Here is an 18,242-nt window from a genome sequence, read left to right on the forward strand (position 1 = left end):
GCCACTGCCGTTGCCGCTGCCGACGCCTACCACACAACAAACGTTTGAAACAATATTTACATGGAAAATAAGAAAATAAAATAAAGAAGAATAAAAACCACAACAAATCAAAAAACAAATGTGTAAAACCGCAGCACGATCGTGTTTTGCGAGAATTTCATAACACGTTTTGAAGGTATTCGACAACGTCTCCTGCCGCCATCGGTACGTGTGCACCGGAGAAGTGCGCGTTTGAGGAGCTATAAGCCGCACGATTGTAGAATGTTAAGTGACCGAACGAGTGTTGTTTTCGGGTTTGTACAATTTCGCATGAACTACTTGTGTATTCGTAGCTTTAAATTGTTGTTTCTGTTAGTACTCATGAACGTGTTTTCCTTGTACTTTGCATGGGCGTTTGCTGATAGAAAAAAAATTAAATTGGAATAAAATAAAACTGTCGGCAGCGTATAAGTATGTAGATCGAAACCTGTAGTTTCTGAATGAAGGAAAATACCAAAATTAAAGTAAAATAATTTAAAATTGGTAGAATTGAAATAACATATAATATTTCTAAAAATTTGTCAAATTGAGGAGTTTAAAAATTATTTTCGAGAAATGATTCAACTTAGTGCTAATTGAGCCACCAGCACGGTTGACTTGTCAATTCTGAACACTATTACATGCACAGAAGAACAAAATTCTCCAAAAATTTTGTTTACCTCGCCTTAACCTGTACTTAACACAGCTTAATTTAATATGTTCGCCAATTTTCTGTTTGCACTTGGCACTGCCGTTTTGTTGTTCTTTCGTTGTGCAAATGTTTTTCTTTCTGACTTCTTGGGTTTTAATATCTTTACGCTCTGTGCTTTAAGTAATCGTGATGTCATCACTTAAAAGTGACCTGTCGGCACCGTGTTTTTTCGGCAGCAGCTTAACGAAATTGCACTCAAAACGAAACGAAACAAATTTTCGGAATTAACAAGGTATACATGGGAATGTGTAGTATATACAACGTTGGAATGTTCATAAGTATAGTATAGGTTTAACTGTTCAAGGTTAATTTGGGTTTGACGCGAACGTATCTAATATTACTGCGTGCAAAATGGAAGTAAATACGATAATTTGAAAATTTCAAAAAATTAGTGTAACCACTACAAAAGAAATCTTCAGATATGCTCTCTTAAAACCACGTGGACTTGTCAAATATAGTTTTAGTTCACAATAATCATATAATTCCAATTCCTTCTAAGGCCGGTTCTACGTTACCGGAATTGACCCGGATTTTATCCATGCAGAGGCTGTTATTATGTGGATCTAACCTGATTTGGATTGTTGAGTAAAAAAAAAGAATCACAGAGTTCCACATAAACATGTTTTTACTTTTAAAAACACCATCGAGATTATGGATCTCACCACCTTCATTTCAATAACAACTTAAAGCCTAACACTTAATGCGATTATAAAATCGACACTTGCCGGTACCTGTATCTTTGAAGCAGGAAGTTTTCAGCGCGATTGAAAAGCATACAAACAAAGGTAGCAAACAAATTAGCGGAAATCAATATAAATATTTGCAAAGCGCTGACTAAAATCAGAAAAAACACATTTTTCAAACATCACATTTTCTCGCAAATTTTTTAACCAAATGTTTTGGGTTTTCCATCATAACTTGTTTGGCTGATGATATCCGTTGAAACATACGCACCTCAGTAATGCCGTTGAGCACCGGAAATTCGCATTGGGCGAACCAAACAAAACGAAGATGAAGAAGAAAAAGTGAAAGTGACACTGGCTGGGTGAGGGCAACACCTGAGGAGGATTATACATTCATACATAAGTGAGACAGACGCGCAAAACGTGTTGAATTTAAATACGCTTATTGAAGCTGTTGAATTGGTGGGGGAGAGAAGAAGAGTGACGAAAAGCTGAGAGCTGAAAATAAATTCGACATATGCAAAGGGGGGCTTGCAAAAGGCGAAGCGTTTGACAATGAAGCACACCACAATAATTCGTATGAACAGCAAAATATTCGAATTCAAATATGGCAAAACATATATTTGTGCATATAATTTAATATATAAATAAAAATAAATAAGTAATTTCATTTGCAAAAAAGGACAGACATTTGAAAATATACACAAATACACAGAGACATGTATAGTACTCCTGTTTAGTGAAAGAAAAATTAGTTATGCATTTATTAAATAGAAAATTGGCACTAAGATGTAAATGGCGTGAAATGCCGGAAAATGTCAAGCTCAATGTGTTTATTGCTCAATAAAAACGTAAAATTCGAAGCGCACTTCGTTTATTAATAACTGCTTTTACTCGAACCGGAAATCACCGAGCAAAAATGTCAGGAATTCATCAAAAGCTTTTGTAAGAAAATAGCAACAATATGCGCCGATTAGTTCAATGGACTTTTAAAAGTAAATAACGATTTCAGAATAAAATCATTTCAACTTTATAAAGATTTTCGGCTTTATGCAGCTGATACTCAATATTTTCCTTGACCTAGCTTCGCCGTTTATTATTAAAAATAATAAAACGTTGGGCCGCAACGCTCTATGTATGAACTCAATAACATTTTGAGTTTTTTAGACTATTTCTTACTTTTTAAAAAATATTTATACTATAGTAAATTATTTAAATATTTTTCAATATTGAGCAATAAAATTTTGAAAGCCTAAAGATATTTAGTTGAATTATGATAAATATTTATTTAATTTCTCTAAATCTTTCCTGAATATTTCATAAAAAAAACTTTGAAATATGGTAAGTTTTTAGTAATATCTTTACATCATAGACCTTTCCGCTTACTCTATGGAAACTCAAAACGAACACCGTCAATTAAAATAGCCAAAACAGGGTCTGCTTAAGCCAGCCAAAGTTATGGTTGCCAAACTATTTCTACAATAATAATTGTTATTAATGAAGTCGGAAGAAGCGTTTGGAATTTTCAAACATTTTAAATGCTTGCGTTGTTGTTTCTTGTTTTCAACAAAGCTCATTACCTGCTTATTGCTTCCTCGTACTGGGTGTTGTAAAGAGAAACGGTAAATGTGAATTCCGAGACTGCCAAAAATTACCGGAAGGTCCGCACAACACGTGCACCTTAATTGTAGTTTACAAGCGTTACGTATCAACCAAAACAACAACAAGCGCTCACATGCCTACAAACGAACACCTTACTAAGCTATTGGGGCCCACAGCGGACCACCGTTTTTTCCAGAGCGCACGAACGCAAACCACCGTTTACGTCACTCGCCCGCCAACGTCAACCGAACCGAACGACCAACCGACCGTTCATTTGATCATTCATAGAGCAATGAAAATGAAAAGTTGCTGAGGCCGCCAACATCAGCTAAAGTAGCCGCGACAACAACAACCAAAAGCAATTTCGTATATTTTTATTCATTTAATGAATATTGCTAATGTTGTTGTTTCTGTTGTTATACCGACTGTTGTTTTGATTGCTTTTGCTGACGTGAGACGGAATGAAGCGGAACGGGTTTTCTTTCGCCATTGCTTCGGTCGTGTCTGCATACAGCAGTCTGTTGCTGCCAAGTTGTTGCTGCTGTTGTCGCTACTTAGCCAGCTAGCGGTACGCTCTACTCGCTTGTTCTTGAAAGAGTTCAACGACTTTTCACTATAGCGCACAGATATTTTTCCATTCAACATTAGCTCTAGCTTGTACATACACCCATATCTGTTGCTATATATCTGCTATATATTCATATGTTTGTATGTGAACACGACTGCGGCTACTTTGTCATTGCAGCGATCGCTTCGCGTCGATGAGGTGGAACTGATGAGCTTTCCTTCCAACAGGGGACAGCGCTAGTGGCAAAACGAATGAACTGAAAACCAAAATAATGCATAAAAGCATTCGAAAGCATAAAAATATGTCATATTAAAGCCACACACAGGCATGTAAACACATATGTATGTATGTATGTCAGTCTTTTTTAATTTGGAATTTCAGTATTTATCAATGCTAACCTTACGAGTTCCTATTGTTACTATTTTGCCAAAATGATTTGTTTTTGTTTTGAGTTTTTGATCAATTTTGTAATGCAATATAATTGCTAGCAATTTATTTTACAACATAAAAATTAATAATACAACAATAGCACTTTTTAATTTACCAGCTTTGGCTATTTTCAGATTTTATTAGCCAAAGTAATTACTATTTGTTTAAGTGTTGGTCAACGGTCCCAGTGGTTTGCTGCAATCAACATTCACTGAATAATTTATTGCCTCAGTGCGTCTTGCACGCTGAAGAAAGCCAATGCGACACTTGGCAATATCTATACATGCAGGTTCATATGTACATATGTTTGTATGTGGAAATATTATAAATAAAAACAAATTACGTCCAATCGAAACCAATTTAAGTGCACATACATATGTACATACATACTTATGTACATATATATACATATATTAGTAAATATCACTGTTTCAACCATATTTGAGCATTTTTTAAAGAAAGCTTTTAGAAAGAACCAATCATAGTACCGAAATTCTTAAAAAAAATATGTACATATGTATATGTATTTATGTATATGTATACATATGTATATGTATGTATATATTTAATTCGAGAGGATTGGTTGGGAATTATATTTTTTGCATTAACGCTATTCTTTTAACAAAAGGTCGTATCACTTTTTAGTCATCTAAACTGCTACTATACTTTAGCTTATTAATACAAAACAAGAAAAAAACAATTGAACAATTTTTTCAGATATTATATCGTTACCTTAAGCAGTAATCCATGCCAAATTTCGTGGAGAAACCAGGTCAAATGCGAAAGATTTCCATACAAGCTTTTGATTCCGATCGTTCAGTTTGTATGGCAGCTATACGCGCTAGTTAACCGATCTGAACAATATATTAGGAGATTACATTGTTGCCTCAGAAAATAATCTATACCAAATTTCGTGAATATATCTTGTTAAATGTGAAAGTTTTCCATATAAGAACTTGATTCCGATCGTTCAGTTTGTATGGCAGCTATATGTTATAGTGGCCCGATATCGGCAATTCCGAGAAATGAGCAGCTTCTTGAGGACAAAATGACGTTTGCAAAATTTCAAAACGATATCTTAAAAACTGAGGGACTAGTTCGTATATATACACAGTCGGACGTGGCTAAATCGACTCAGCTCAACATACAGATCTTTAAATATATATATACTTTATAGGGTCTCCGACCACTCCTTCTGGGTGTTACAAACTTCGTGACAAACTTAATATACCCTGTTCAGGGTATAAATTTAGTAATATTAGGTAGTCGAAAAGTATTTTCGTATTAATAGTAACGATCTATAAATAGAGATTTACATTTATGCTATATAAACATTATAAAGTAACGTTGATTAGTATAACTAAATGTGTTCTTTTTAAATATATTTCGAGCTATAAACTGACTCAGACGAGTTTATATAAATTTGTACCGCACAAGTGTTGATGAGTGCTAGCGCTGTACACATGCATATGTACATACATATATATGTACATACATACATATGTATATATGTATGTGTGCCTTGCAAAAGTACAGAAGGGCACCAGTTCAACATGATAAGCAGCAAGTCTGCAAGAGCGCAGCTAATAATATAACAACAAAAACTATGTTTACTATAATCATGCACTTGTGGAAATGTACGATCCGTTCATTCACCGATTGACTGAATGACCGACCGATTGCATTTTACGAAGCCATTTGGGTCTTTGTTGTTATTCTATTTATTCAAATTTAGGACCTACACAAAAATCGACAAATTAAAGAAAAAAAATATTTTTTAGTACCTATGTTAGTATGTATTTATGTATTGCCCATCCATACAAAAACATATTGATTTCGACGAAACTTTTGCAACAAATGTTTGTTTTTCATTGGCGTATTTAAACAATTCACGCTTTGTTTGATGTAATTATTTTGTGTAGCTTTCTTTTTAGCACATATTCGTTTCATACGTTTTGATATTGTTTATGTGCATTTAATTCCCTTGAATTGAGGCACTTGTTTATAAATATTTACTTTGGCACAACGCTGGCATTTTCTGTGCGGCAACCCGAGGTGGGGAGAAAGTGTTGGAGAAAATGCATTACACATTGCGATTAAAAATGTGAAAATCGAATGCTGGCAACGGAGCGCGCAATTTACATAAATATCAAATACTTACACATCGACATATATGTACATATGTATATGTAGATATTTATGTGCAGTATTGCGCAGAACTTATGCAATTAAATTCACCGTCCGCGGTTATTTTAATTAAATAAATAAATGTATTTAACCAAATGTGTTTTCTTTAAACATTCGCGTAACATAAATTAATAGGCTGACAAGGAAATAGTCAACTACAAAAAAAACAAATATTTATTTAATTCGTTTATGATCGACTGATTCAAATTTGTGAGCTTAAAAACAAAATAAAGTAAAAAAAAATACAACATAATCGGATTTAATTTTTCACACTTCTGAATATTTTATCACTACTGTAGAAAATGAATTTATTATAATTAATAAATTGATTGTGATTCTATTTTGTGCCGCATAAAAACAAACTTCATGGGATATGACATACATACGTAGCTCTCAAGTTACTGGACTACATTATGATCAGACATTTACTTAATTGCGAAAAGTAAAATATGCTGTATAAATCAAAAACAATTTAACAAATTATTGTCTAAGCAAGCTACTGAAATAAAACATTGAGTTGAAACAACAATTTAAATTTGAGCAACTGGAAATGAGATTATTCTCAATTGGAAGTCCATTGAAGAAGAGTGGCAAAAACACAAGTACAGGATTGGAGTCAAACGAGAATTACGGTGGAAATTGTAAAGAAGAAAATCACAAATAGAGTAGAAAAACAAACAAAATGGGGATGTATTGCAAAAACGCCCTTTTTCAGCTCCGCACAAACTGGCTCTGGCTCTGGCTGTGACAGAAAAGCAGCTGCACAAAAGTAGCACGTTTTGCTAAACGCGCAAGCTATACAAAGCAGACTGCTACAGGCTCTTTCATCATTTTTATCTATTTACTTTGTACACAGCTTGCCCGCTTGTATGCTGAGATTTTTTAGGTGTACCTACCTGGAATTTCAACGAGTAGGCGTTGCTACTATATTCTTTACTTTACTTCACATTTGTATTCAAACTCACCTTGTTTACTGCTGCTATTATGAAAAACCTTGAACGTCCACTTTTTGCGCCAAAATCTCAATTTTTATGCTTTTATAAACTGTATCACTTTAGCAATTTGAAGACGAACGAAAATGTTTCCGCAATTTTACAACGTTGTATTTTCTGGGTTACAAATCTTTTAGTTTTGCCTTTTCAATTGTTGCTTCCATTCAACTTCACAACTACTTGTCACAATGCAAAATCACAATTCTCCACTTTCACTTTACTTCATTCGTACTTTGTTGTACACTTTGTTAAATTTATCAGATTGCACTTTACATTAATTCTGCATTTGAAACATTATTATATACGATTCACTTCTATTTGTTTGCATCTTTGAAATTATCTACGTTTAGCTGTAAACTTTGTATTGTTTTCCACTTGATTCACAAAAACACTACACTGCTGCATTCACTATATTATTCTCTACCTTAATTATAGTTAAGGTTTGTGCACTACCAGCTGCTGCTGAGCTTGGAGTTAGGTGTTAATTTATCATTAAAAAATATTTAGCAATTACTACTGCAAACTTGCGATTCGTTTCTCAACGCAGACGGATTTCAATCGAAATCGCTTTTGCTCCTCGCACTACCTCATAAATTACACAAAAGTAACGCCAATTTTCGTTGCGTTTTTATTGTGCACCGTTCGTAGGCAAATAGTTTAATTCGTATCTTTACTGCCCGATATTCATAAAGAATTATATATTGTTATAAATTTTCGAATACACTCCGCTTGCAATTAAATTCATGACCGCTCACGAGTACAATTCACTCAAAACTGCGCCGTCAAAAAGCGGCAACTCGGCAACTGCAGCGCTGACCGTCGCTGTATGCAGACGTCGCAAATATGAGTGGAAACAGAATTCCCGCTTTGAGAGAGAAATTTTAAAGCAAGAGAAAGACTTTGAAAAATGTTTTGCTACATACGGCATGAATGTATCAAAACTGTTAAATGTGCGCATGTATGTTCATATATATACATATGTATATAGATGCAAATGTGCTTAATTTGTATCTTTGCTTTCTTATTATGTGAATAAAACCATCTCTGACCAAAATCACTCATTCAAATCTTGGAATGGAATGCCACTCAGAGTTCTCATTTAGGGAGTTTTTTTTGCAATTTTCCGTTCTCTTGAGTGGTATTTCTTGATTGCATTCAAAATGGTGCTTCTGTCAGAGAACCATGATTTTTTTAGACCTTCGCTGCTCTGTTTTGCTTTCGCTTTTCTGTTTTGTGTTTATTGTTGATTCTGATTTCGTTTTAATCATTTTCGTCGCTTAGTGTTGGCTAACGTTCGGTTATTTTAGTAGTGTGAAAATGTTATTTGTATGTAGTATTTGTAATTATGTTAAGATAACCCGATTTTTTGGAAACCATTAAATTGAGGCAGTCGCTATGTTTACTTCCAGAACCCGCTCATACAAAAATCTTGTCTTAAGCTCCGCATAGTCGATTCTAGCATAATATTATTAATTAATCATATTAACATGGGTTTCATGATTTCAAAAAAAAAAAATTGTTGAAATACTTAATTCTGGAATATTGTTCCCAATTCTCAAGTGGACACGAATAATAGTTTTGATGAGACAGTCCTGAAAACTTGCGTGCTAGAGGTCAGCTATACAGTCACTTAAAACTATCTCTCGAAACTATGTTTTAAAAGTGGGTTATAAAGAACGAAGTACTCATCCATTCTTAATGAAATTTTGTACAAGTCTTTGAGATATAATTAACAAGGTTTTGAACGAAGGATTTTTTTGTTCAATTCTTCTTCTTTATTGTTTAATTACATTTATTTAAAAAGACATAAACTTCCAAAAATTTTCACCAATTTGCATTTCTTTTGTAAAACCGTCTGCCCAAAATATGTAAATTTTTTATAAAAAAAAAAATGATTGCAAATAGGACTTTTGCTCGACGAAGCCCCCTTAAGTTTCCTTCTAATTACCAAGGCAGAAAAACGGGTGAAAAAAATTACTGGTCGTCAGAGATCTTATCGCTTTGATTATGACCTGGGAAGTATGCCTAAGAATATCGTGCAAAATTTTCAAATCGGTCGGTCCAACCGTTCCTGAGTAATTTTTCTCACCGACTCTGAAAACCTTTTGCTGGACAACATCAAACTTTCCGAGAATATTCTCTAATATTTTTTTTTAATTATTAACTTTACCCCTTAAGTCGACGAACGTTTTTATTTGAACCTTCTCCATGTGCAACATTCTCTGTCAGCTTTCATAACACATTACTAAAGATACTTTATGAAAATTATAATTCAAATGTGCATAATTAGACTTCATAGGCAAGTCCACCTAATCCATTTAATTTTGAATATACTATACTTCCAATTCCAATTAACTCGTAAAACAATTAAATCTGCATTAAACGTCAATAGCGAATGATGCTTTATCAGATGATGGCTGCATGCAAGAGTATGTTTGTACAAACATATGGATGTATGTATGTTAAGTGCTGTATATCGAGGACTGACGGCCGATGGCCTACAGCTAGTAATCGATAATTTATGGACCTATAAACTTGCATACAATCGCCAAAACAATCCAGACAACACATTATATACATACATATGTATGTATGTGTGTATGTTCGCATATACGACGGCGCTAAAGCCAATACAGCAGTTAAACAAATCCAATAAACGGAAGCGGTATTTACAGAAATTAAAATCGCCCCATAAACAGAATTGTAAACAATCGTATCAGATTGCAAAATATTTTCCGGGGTGTGGTGCAGAGCAGTGTGGGTAAAATGGGGTCTGAGTATGGTGACTCAACGCACCCAAGCACTGACTGATTGACTGAATCAAAGAAGGGGTAGCAAAATGCCCATACGCCCAACCACCCAGCCACCGACCCGCTCGTCGTACACAGTTCGAGCAGCTAGCCAAGCGAGCCAGCCGTCGAGCAGCACACGCACGAAAATTCGACGAGTGCCGCGTGTCAGTTAGCACCCAACGAAAAATTCAGGCATTCCATTCATTCAAATTCACGACCGCAATCTACTCAAGAGCTCCAACTCCTCATAACTTCGCCATAAAGTAGCATGTTTTATAAGTTGAAAAATGTATGGTTGGCATGCGTTACGATGCGTCCTGCGCTAGGGTTGGGTTTTAGGTGTGGGTGGGTGGACTAGTTACGAGGCAATGTTGTTTCATGAGGGGTGTGCCGCGTTGACACACTTTTCTGAATGCATCCTCGCGCATTCCACATTGGCAACTTTAAATCTAGCTTTCCACCACCGCTCATTGAATTAACTTTGGGGGGAAACGTAATTGTACTCGTATGTACATATAAAAATTACGATACAGTGAGTCCTACGGTCGCCGCCAACGATTGTTCAGCGGGCGATATGCATAAATAATTAAACAATTAATCTTAATCTTACGACTGTACATATATATTTTCATATGTATAGCAATCACACAAAACCCCAATCATCAAAATCTTATAATTGCATCAAAATATCCCACGCTCGGGTCTTATAGTCCGCGTTGACGGTAAAATATACCCATCGCTCGTCTTGCAAATTGAAACTGGAGCGACGATGTACGCTCCATGTGTTTTAGATAAAGAAATTTTGGCGAATGTGAGTTTATTAAAGAATCTAAAGTTTTATGCTGAGGTCAGAGCATAAACTCTGTTTTTTCCAACAAAAAAAGACACTAGGTTGCAGCCATGAGACAAATAATTGGACAAGCAGACAGGACGACACAAATGGAAATCTCAATTTACAAAATGCAAATACAGTGTTAGTAAATATAATAGCACAACTCTTGTGTTTTGAATGCAGAACTCTTTAAATTTGAAATTTAATAATAAAGTATAAAAAATTATTAAAAAAAAATAGGAATCCAAAAAAAGTAAAGTTAATTATGCTTACTAGTCTAAAACGGTATAAATAAAGAATTGTGCTAATATTTGGAGCGTAACTGTGTATGCACGTATGTATGTATATACATATACTAATGCATGGAGATGCCATCGAGTCATTCAAATTTCATGCAGTTTCCCAAATTCTCGCAAAACTTCATATCTACACATATGTACGTATGTATCAGCTTAGATAGGCTGACTTTGGCAGTAAATATGCATGTCCTTTATAACTGCAATCTATAGCGAATTGTTGTTTTTTTGTCTGACTTCCTGTCTGCTCATAGAAAGACCACAAAAGCTATAAAATCGAATAGATATGATGTGACGAGGGATATTCAGCTTTAATGTTTTCATAGAGAAAATTCCACCACTGAACTAAGTTTTTCGAATGAAGTAACTTATTAAGGATTAGGGTGACTTTTTGGGGAGCTGAATAGTTACTTTTGCAAATGGGGGGAGAGTATGCGAAAAAAGTTATGATAGTTGAAGTATACTATTAATGAATAATATATAGTTGAATAATACCCAAAAATATAGGGATGAACTCAATAAATCTTAAAGCTGATGGACCACAAATCTTTCAAATCAATCGTATGAAAAGTTTTTCTAACAATTTCAAAGGCATTGTCGGTTGGCATGGGCTACCTGATTCGTCTCTACTATCAATTGGTCTTTAGCGAACTTTAGTGCGTGTTTCTACCACTAAAAAGTGTCGCATAAAAATACATTATTGGCCTGAAAATAGGTGAATCTTTCGTGTGTTAATTAACCTCAATATGGATCCCACGAGTGTAATGATAAGCTCAACCAAACACATGACAAATGACAGAGACATAAGTGCCAGTTAAATATGCTTTTCCATTCAATACCTTAAAATTCCTTTGAAGTCATGAAGCTGACGTCATCGTCGGCGGTCAACAACACATTGTATGCTCGAAATGAAAGCGAATTCCTAAAGAAAAGTTTGTAAAGTGTAAATTTGTATATTTACAACGCTCCAATACCCTGAAGTGCACGAACATAAACTCCACACCAACCAAAAGTTCCCCTAGGAGATCTGTACCCGTATGTTATATTTATGCACATAGCACACATATGCATATGTATATGTGTATGTATATACATAGGTATATTTGTATTGTATTTGTAACGGGTGATTTTTTTGAGGTTAGGATTTTCATGCATTAGTATTTGACAGATCACGTGGGATTTCAGACATGGTGTCAAAGAGAAAGATGCTCAGTATGCTTTGACATTTCATCATGAATAGACTTACTAACGAGCAACGCTTGCAAATCATTGAATTTTATTACCAAAATCAGTGTTCGGTTTTTTTTTTTTTTTTTTCGGACAAATTTTGTTCAGCGATGAGGCTCATTTCTGGTTGAATGGCTACGTAAATAAGCAAAATTGCCGCATTTGGGGTGAAGAGCAACCAGAAGCCGTTCAAGAACTGCCCATGCATCCCGAAAAATGCACTGTTTGGTGTGGTTTGTACGCTGGTGGAATCATTGGACCGTATTTTTTCAAAGATGCTGTTGGACGCAACGTTACGGTGAATGGCGATCGCTATCGTTCGATGCTAACAAACTTTTTGTTGCCAAAAATGGAAGAACTGAACTTGGTTGACATGTGGTTTCAACAAGATGGCGCTACATGCCACACAGCTCGCGATTCTATGGCCATTTTGAGGGAAAACTTCGGACAACAATTCATCTCAAGAAATGGACCCGTAAGTTGGCCACCAAGATCATGCGATTTAACGCCTTTAGACTATTTTTTGTGGGGCTACGTCAAGTCTAAAGTCTACAGAAATAAGCCAGCAACTATTCCAGCTTTGGAAGACAACATTTCCGAAGAAATTCGGGCTATTCCGGCCGAAATGCTCGAAAAAGTTGCCCAAAATTGGACTTTCCAAATGGACCACCTAAGACGCAGCCGCGGTCAACATTTAAATGAAATTATCTTCAAAAAGTAAATGTCATGAACCAATCTAACGTTTCAAATAAAGAACCGATGAGATTTTGCAAATTTTATGCGTTTTTTTTTTTTTTAAAGTTATCAAGCTCTTAAAAAAATCACCCTTTATATGGCACAATAAGAATTTGTGCATCCATTTGATAGCCGTAATGAATTGTTTTTTTATGAGGCTAAATCGCACTTCGGGCTTACTGCGAGATTTTTCATTAAATATACATTTTTATATACATATGCATATGTATGCTTTTGCTGTACTTCCGATCTTGCAACAGTCGGGTGTGCGTAAAGAGGAACCAGAATTCATATATTATACTTACATTAAAAGGTATAATGAAATATCAAGAACTTGAATATCTTGCTAGGTATGCAGATCAAGAAATCTCAAAAAATTTTAATATTGGGTAGTCGAAAAAGTCTTTTCGTATTTCTAATCAAACTTCAACTTATTTTTGTTTATGTTTATATTGAACTTTAATAAACCAAATATGTACCATTTTGGTCGTCCACTTTTTGTCATCTTTCGGCTAGAGACATTATTCCATCCGTGTAAAATTTTTCTAGTTTATTGGCGAAAAACTGCGACAAGTAATTTAACAGGCTTCTCTTGAATCCAACTTTACTCTATTGAGGGAGTTCTGCATTGACCAAAACAAATGGTAGACCGATGTTGCAAGGTCAGGGCTATATGGTGGATGCATCAAAACTTTCGAGCCAAGCTCTCCCGAGTCATCAAAGATGTGTGTGGCTTAGCGTTGCCCAGATGGAAGACGGGGTCCTTTCTGTTGATCAGTTCTGGCCGTATTTTCGATTGCTTGCTTCAATATCATCAGTTGTTGACAGTAAAATGTAGAATCAATCGTTCGACCAGGCTGGAGCAGCTCATAGTGAATGATTCTTTTCCAATCCCACCAAATACTCAGCATAACCTTTCGAGGCGTTAATATTGGCTTTGCGACCATTTGTTGAGCTTCACCACACTTAGACCATGATCTGTTCGCACATTATTGTTGTATTTGATCCACTTTTCGTCTCCTTTTACCATTTGCTTCAGAAATGGTCTGATTTTATTTCGTTTCAGCAAAGAATCGCAGATGTTAATTCGGTCCATTAAATTTTTCACAGACAATTCATATGGTACCCAAACGTCGAGCTTCTTTTTGTAGCCAACCTTTATGAAATGGTTGATAATGAATATTAAGTTCCTTAGCGATGTGATGGCTGATTATGTGACGGCCCTGGTCAATCTTTTCCATAATTTAATCGACTTTTTCAACGATACGTAGACCAGAGCATGGTGCATCTTTCACATCGAAATTTCCAGAACGGAAGCGAGCGAACCATTGTTGTGCTACACGAACTGATATAGCATTGTCTCCGTAAACTCCGTAAAAATTTCAAAATATAGCGAATTTCTTCATTATTTTTACTCATTTTTGAACCTCACACTATATGGTATGACAAAATGTGATTGGTAACACTAGAAATATACGACTGCAACGACATCTATTGACAAAATACGAAAAAACTTTTTCGCCTACCAATATTAAGGATTTACATATGCTACTAGATATGCATCTCCAGAAATCTGAAAAAAATAAAATATTTTGCGTAAGATGACGGTGTTTGAGTTTAGGAAAGCCTATTCTGCATTCAAAATACTCAATACTCAAGAACCTAACCTAAACACCTAAATTATAAACACCCTCTAAATTTAGTCCAAGAAATTTGTTATTGAAAATACAATTAAAACACAATTTAGACTGTAGACTCTCTGTATCTTCATAAACGTTCTAAGTGCATAAGAATGTTGATATTCTAGTCCATTGTTTGTGATGCGTAACCTGGCTGCACTAACCTCAAGTGAGTGTTGAACTCTTGATGAGGATCATCCGCTTGGCGGCATCTTAACACCAGCACAAAATGCCTGTCATAAATACGCTTGTATGTATGTATATATGTTAATTATGAAAAACAGGTCCAATTTGTGGCAATGGTTCTGCAGGAAATCAACTGTCAACAGATAAAGTATAAACAAGCGCGCAACACTTCACTTGCACTGCGAGCGTTTTACACCCAACCCACATCCGAGTCAATTGAAACGATCTGCGATGCGATGCGATGCGCTGCTATTGTCCATTGCACAATGCTGCCATATATACTTACATATGCATGTAAATACATATGCCCACAACGCAGCGTAAACGGCAATTATTTATATTTATGCGAAAGTGCGAGTTCTTTTATTTTCCCATTTTTCAATAAGAAAATCTTCAATTGTCAGATTGTTGAACTCGTAAAATCCGTCGACTGAGATCACTGACGATATGCTGCAATGCAAAACATTTATAAAATAACTTTCAACGCCTATTGTTAGACTATAAGCAACGTAAATAGCTGTGCGCGTATGTGTGTGTGTGTGTGCGTCTACAAATTAAGCCAGGAATGCGCTAATCTACGCTTGATGATCTGCTGCGCAGTTTCGTGCATTTCATCTATCCTCGCAATGAGGTTTCCAATTTCAGTGGAGAATTACGCATGAACGCATTGCAATGAAACACAGAGCCGCTCTGGTAAAACGACCGGCTCAGCGCAAATGTACACATAGAAGCGTGTACGCCCCTGTCTGTTCGCGACTTAAGACTTGAGTTGATGGAAATTGCCACAGAAGAAAAGCGAATTCAATGAATGCATTCCCTGCATTCAAGCCGTTGATGTTGAGGAGCTAGAAGTACATGTCAAGTATATGCATACATACATACGTACATATGTATAGAAGAAGTGGAAGAAAAGTGGAACTACTGGCGATATTATGTGGCCGTTGAGTAAGAATTATGAGCAATTGTTCAATTTAGAGAAGAATGCGTCTAAGCGTCACTTAAAAACACATTATTCAATTTAAACGAAGCGTATCTGTTTGCCTTATGCGCTCCCACCAGTCTTCGCGGCGTTACTTCTTCACTTCGATTGAAAATGGAGGAACATATGTATATGTATGTGTGTACAGTTACGCGTTTGACACTTCGGGACAGTGACGTGCAGTGAGCGATTCTGTGTTCCCTGAGCATAAAACTAAAAATTAGTTTGGCGCATTTGCATGAAAGGCATTTACAGATTGTGTATTTTTAATGATGGTTCTCTAATACAAAAAGTCTCAGTAGGTTTTGGGTTAGCTAGTAATTAGTCTCTTGTCTCAATATCCAATATAACAATTTTTGATTGGATTAAGCATATAAAAAAACAATAAAGTTAATTATAATTTCCAAATATTTACTTTGATTACTTTGTAACAATTTCAACCAACTCGGACATCCATTACTTTTTGGAACTGTCAACTGTCATATGCAAATCAATTATTTTGGTTTCTCCTTTCCCAGAAGGCACTTTTTAATCATGTTTACACCAAATTGTGCATAGCAAGCGAATATTATTAAATCCCCCTTGGTTTCAGCAACTACACCACTGCTTTTTTAAGCTAATACCGCAGATTCTGCCGCAGATAGTTACATACACACGTACCCCGGCACACACAAAGACAACGACGCCTAAGTATTTGAAAATTATTTTTGTTGCATTGGAGTCGTGGACTATTTGTGCGTCTTTTCTAAATTAAAATCAAAGCAAGAGAAAGTGATAAGTGGTCGGAGCGGGGAAAAAGAAAACATATTCAAATATTTCCAAGGGAATTGCCGAACTCAAGCACACAAACAAATTTATTTACTTTAGTCCACAAAGAATCTCTCAAATCACACCTCAGTGAAAGTGACGGGAGCGCTGTGTCAAGGGGTCAAAGAGATTGTCCTTCTGATTAGTCTCTTAAGATTTCTGTAATTTTTTTAACGAAATTTTGTAATCTCTAAATTCGTTTCGGATACCCACCATAAACTCGACTGCCGCTGCAGTGGCTGTTTCTTTTTTGCTCCCGTTGGTTGTTAGCGGTACAATTTAGAGCGTTTTAGTTCGATTAGTTAACTTCCAACTAAGTAATGTTATTTTGTAATAAAATAATTCATTTCAAAATCATCTAATGTAACATGTTACTTGAATTCAATTCCATACTATAGTGAAATATTTCCAAATTTTCTTACAATTAGTAAACAATGTGCAATGATTGCCCGCGGTCACTTTTTTTGTTTGTTTATTTCAATTAAGCGTAACAAATTAAATTTGATTGTCATCTGACGAATTTGGTGTCGCTGGCTGTCAATCTTGCCTCATTGGTGCTTTGGTGCTCAAGCTCTTACAAATATACCTACAAATATGTGTATATACCAAGTGTAGAATATAATGTGCGGAGGGTTTCCATTATCGCTCTGTAGGGTCTTTTTATTATTGATTTAATAGTGGATGTTTAAGAAAAACCCAACAAAGGTTATTTTGTTTTCGGAGATATGTACTTATGTTATGTTCATTAGCGTGGTCCTTAAAAATGTGTACAATTTTTTTTAGTCTCTCTCCCTCAATTAGTTGTGGTTTATAAAAATGTCTTCCAATGCAATGTACGTCGACGTTTTTTGCGAACATTAAGAGCAATTTGATATCTAATTTTGATACTTCATCTAGCCCCTTGAACTACGAAATTCTTACCTATATAGATGTTTGAGCCGTATTCTAGATAATGCTTGACAGAAGCATAGGAAATGTTCTATCGCCTCTCTCATGCCTACTTCCATGTAGTTTCTGCATAAATTGTCGTTACATATGCCCATCCTGACGTGCATTAAACCAACAACTGACTTGCAGTCCTTTAGAGAACTTGTGAGTAAAGAGCTTTCGTGTTTCCTTTCAGTACTCTTGCACATGATCCTGTCGATTCTGCATGCAGTTAAGCCATTCCATCTCGTCTTTATCCGACTGCCAGTCCTTTCGGAAATTTCATCAGTTTACATTGAGATTACCTTAAACATTATAAATACTTTTTCTTCACAAATTTTAACCACACTTTGCAGGTCATACCTTCGATTTTAATTATAGGAGATATGGCCATTTTAGAACACTTTAATAAAAATTTGCTCACACAATTAAGAACTGCCCTAATACGTAGGCTTCTTTCTGTTCGTTTATTTCCACGTTCCGGTCTCCAGAGTCATTGAACTGTTACAACATTGTTGTTAGTGGTAGTTTTCTCTTGAGCAACAGCGCTTGTTGGTCTCTTAATTGATTTCGGATATTTGTTATCAATAC

General features: G+C 35.5%; 2 protein-coding genes across 3 annotated transcripts in view; one reads left to right on the forward strand and one right to left on the reverse strand.

The window, feature by feature from the left end:
• Positions 1 to 7,979, reverse strand: part of LOC105226463 (phosphatidylinositol 4-kinase beta) — a 134,958-nt gene extending 126,979 nt beyond the window's left edge. For both annotated transcript variants that reach the window (XM_049458547.1, XM_049458548.1), the window contains exon 1: positions 7,165 to 7,979. The gene's annotated coding sequence lies outside the window, so the exon portion shown is untranslated. The remainder of the gene's footprint in view (positions 1 to 7,164) is intronic.
• Positions 1 to 18,242, forward strand: part of LOC105226437 (ATP synthase subunit b, mitochondrial) — a 459,686-nt gene that overhangs the window by 11,136 nt on the left and 430,308 nt on the right. The gene's annotated exons all lie outside the window — the stretch shown is intronic.

Source organism: Bactrocera dorsalis, chromosome 5, assembly GCF_023373825.1.
Source record: "Bactrocera dorsalis isolate Fly_Bdor chromosome 5, ASM2337382v1, whole genome shotgun sequence".
Lineage (NCBI taxonomy): Eukaryota > Metazoa > Arthropoda > Insecta > Diptera > Tephritidae > Bactrocera > Bactrocera dorsalis.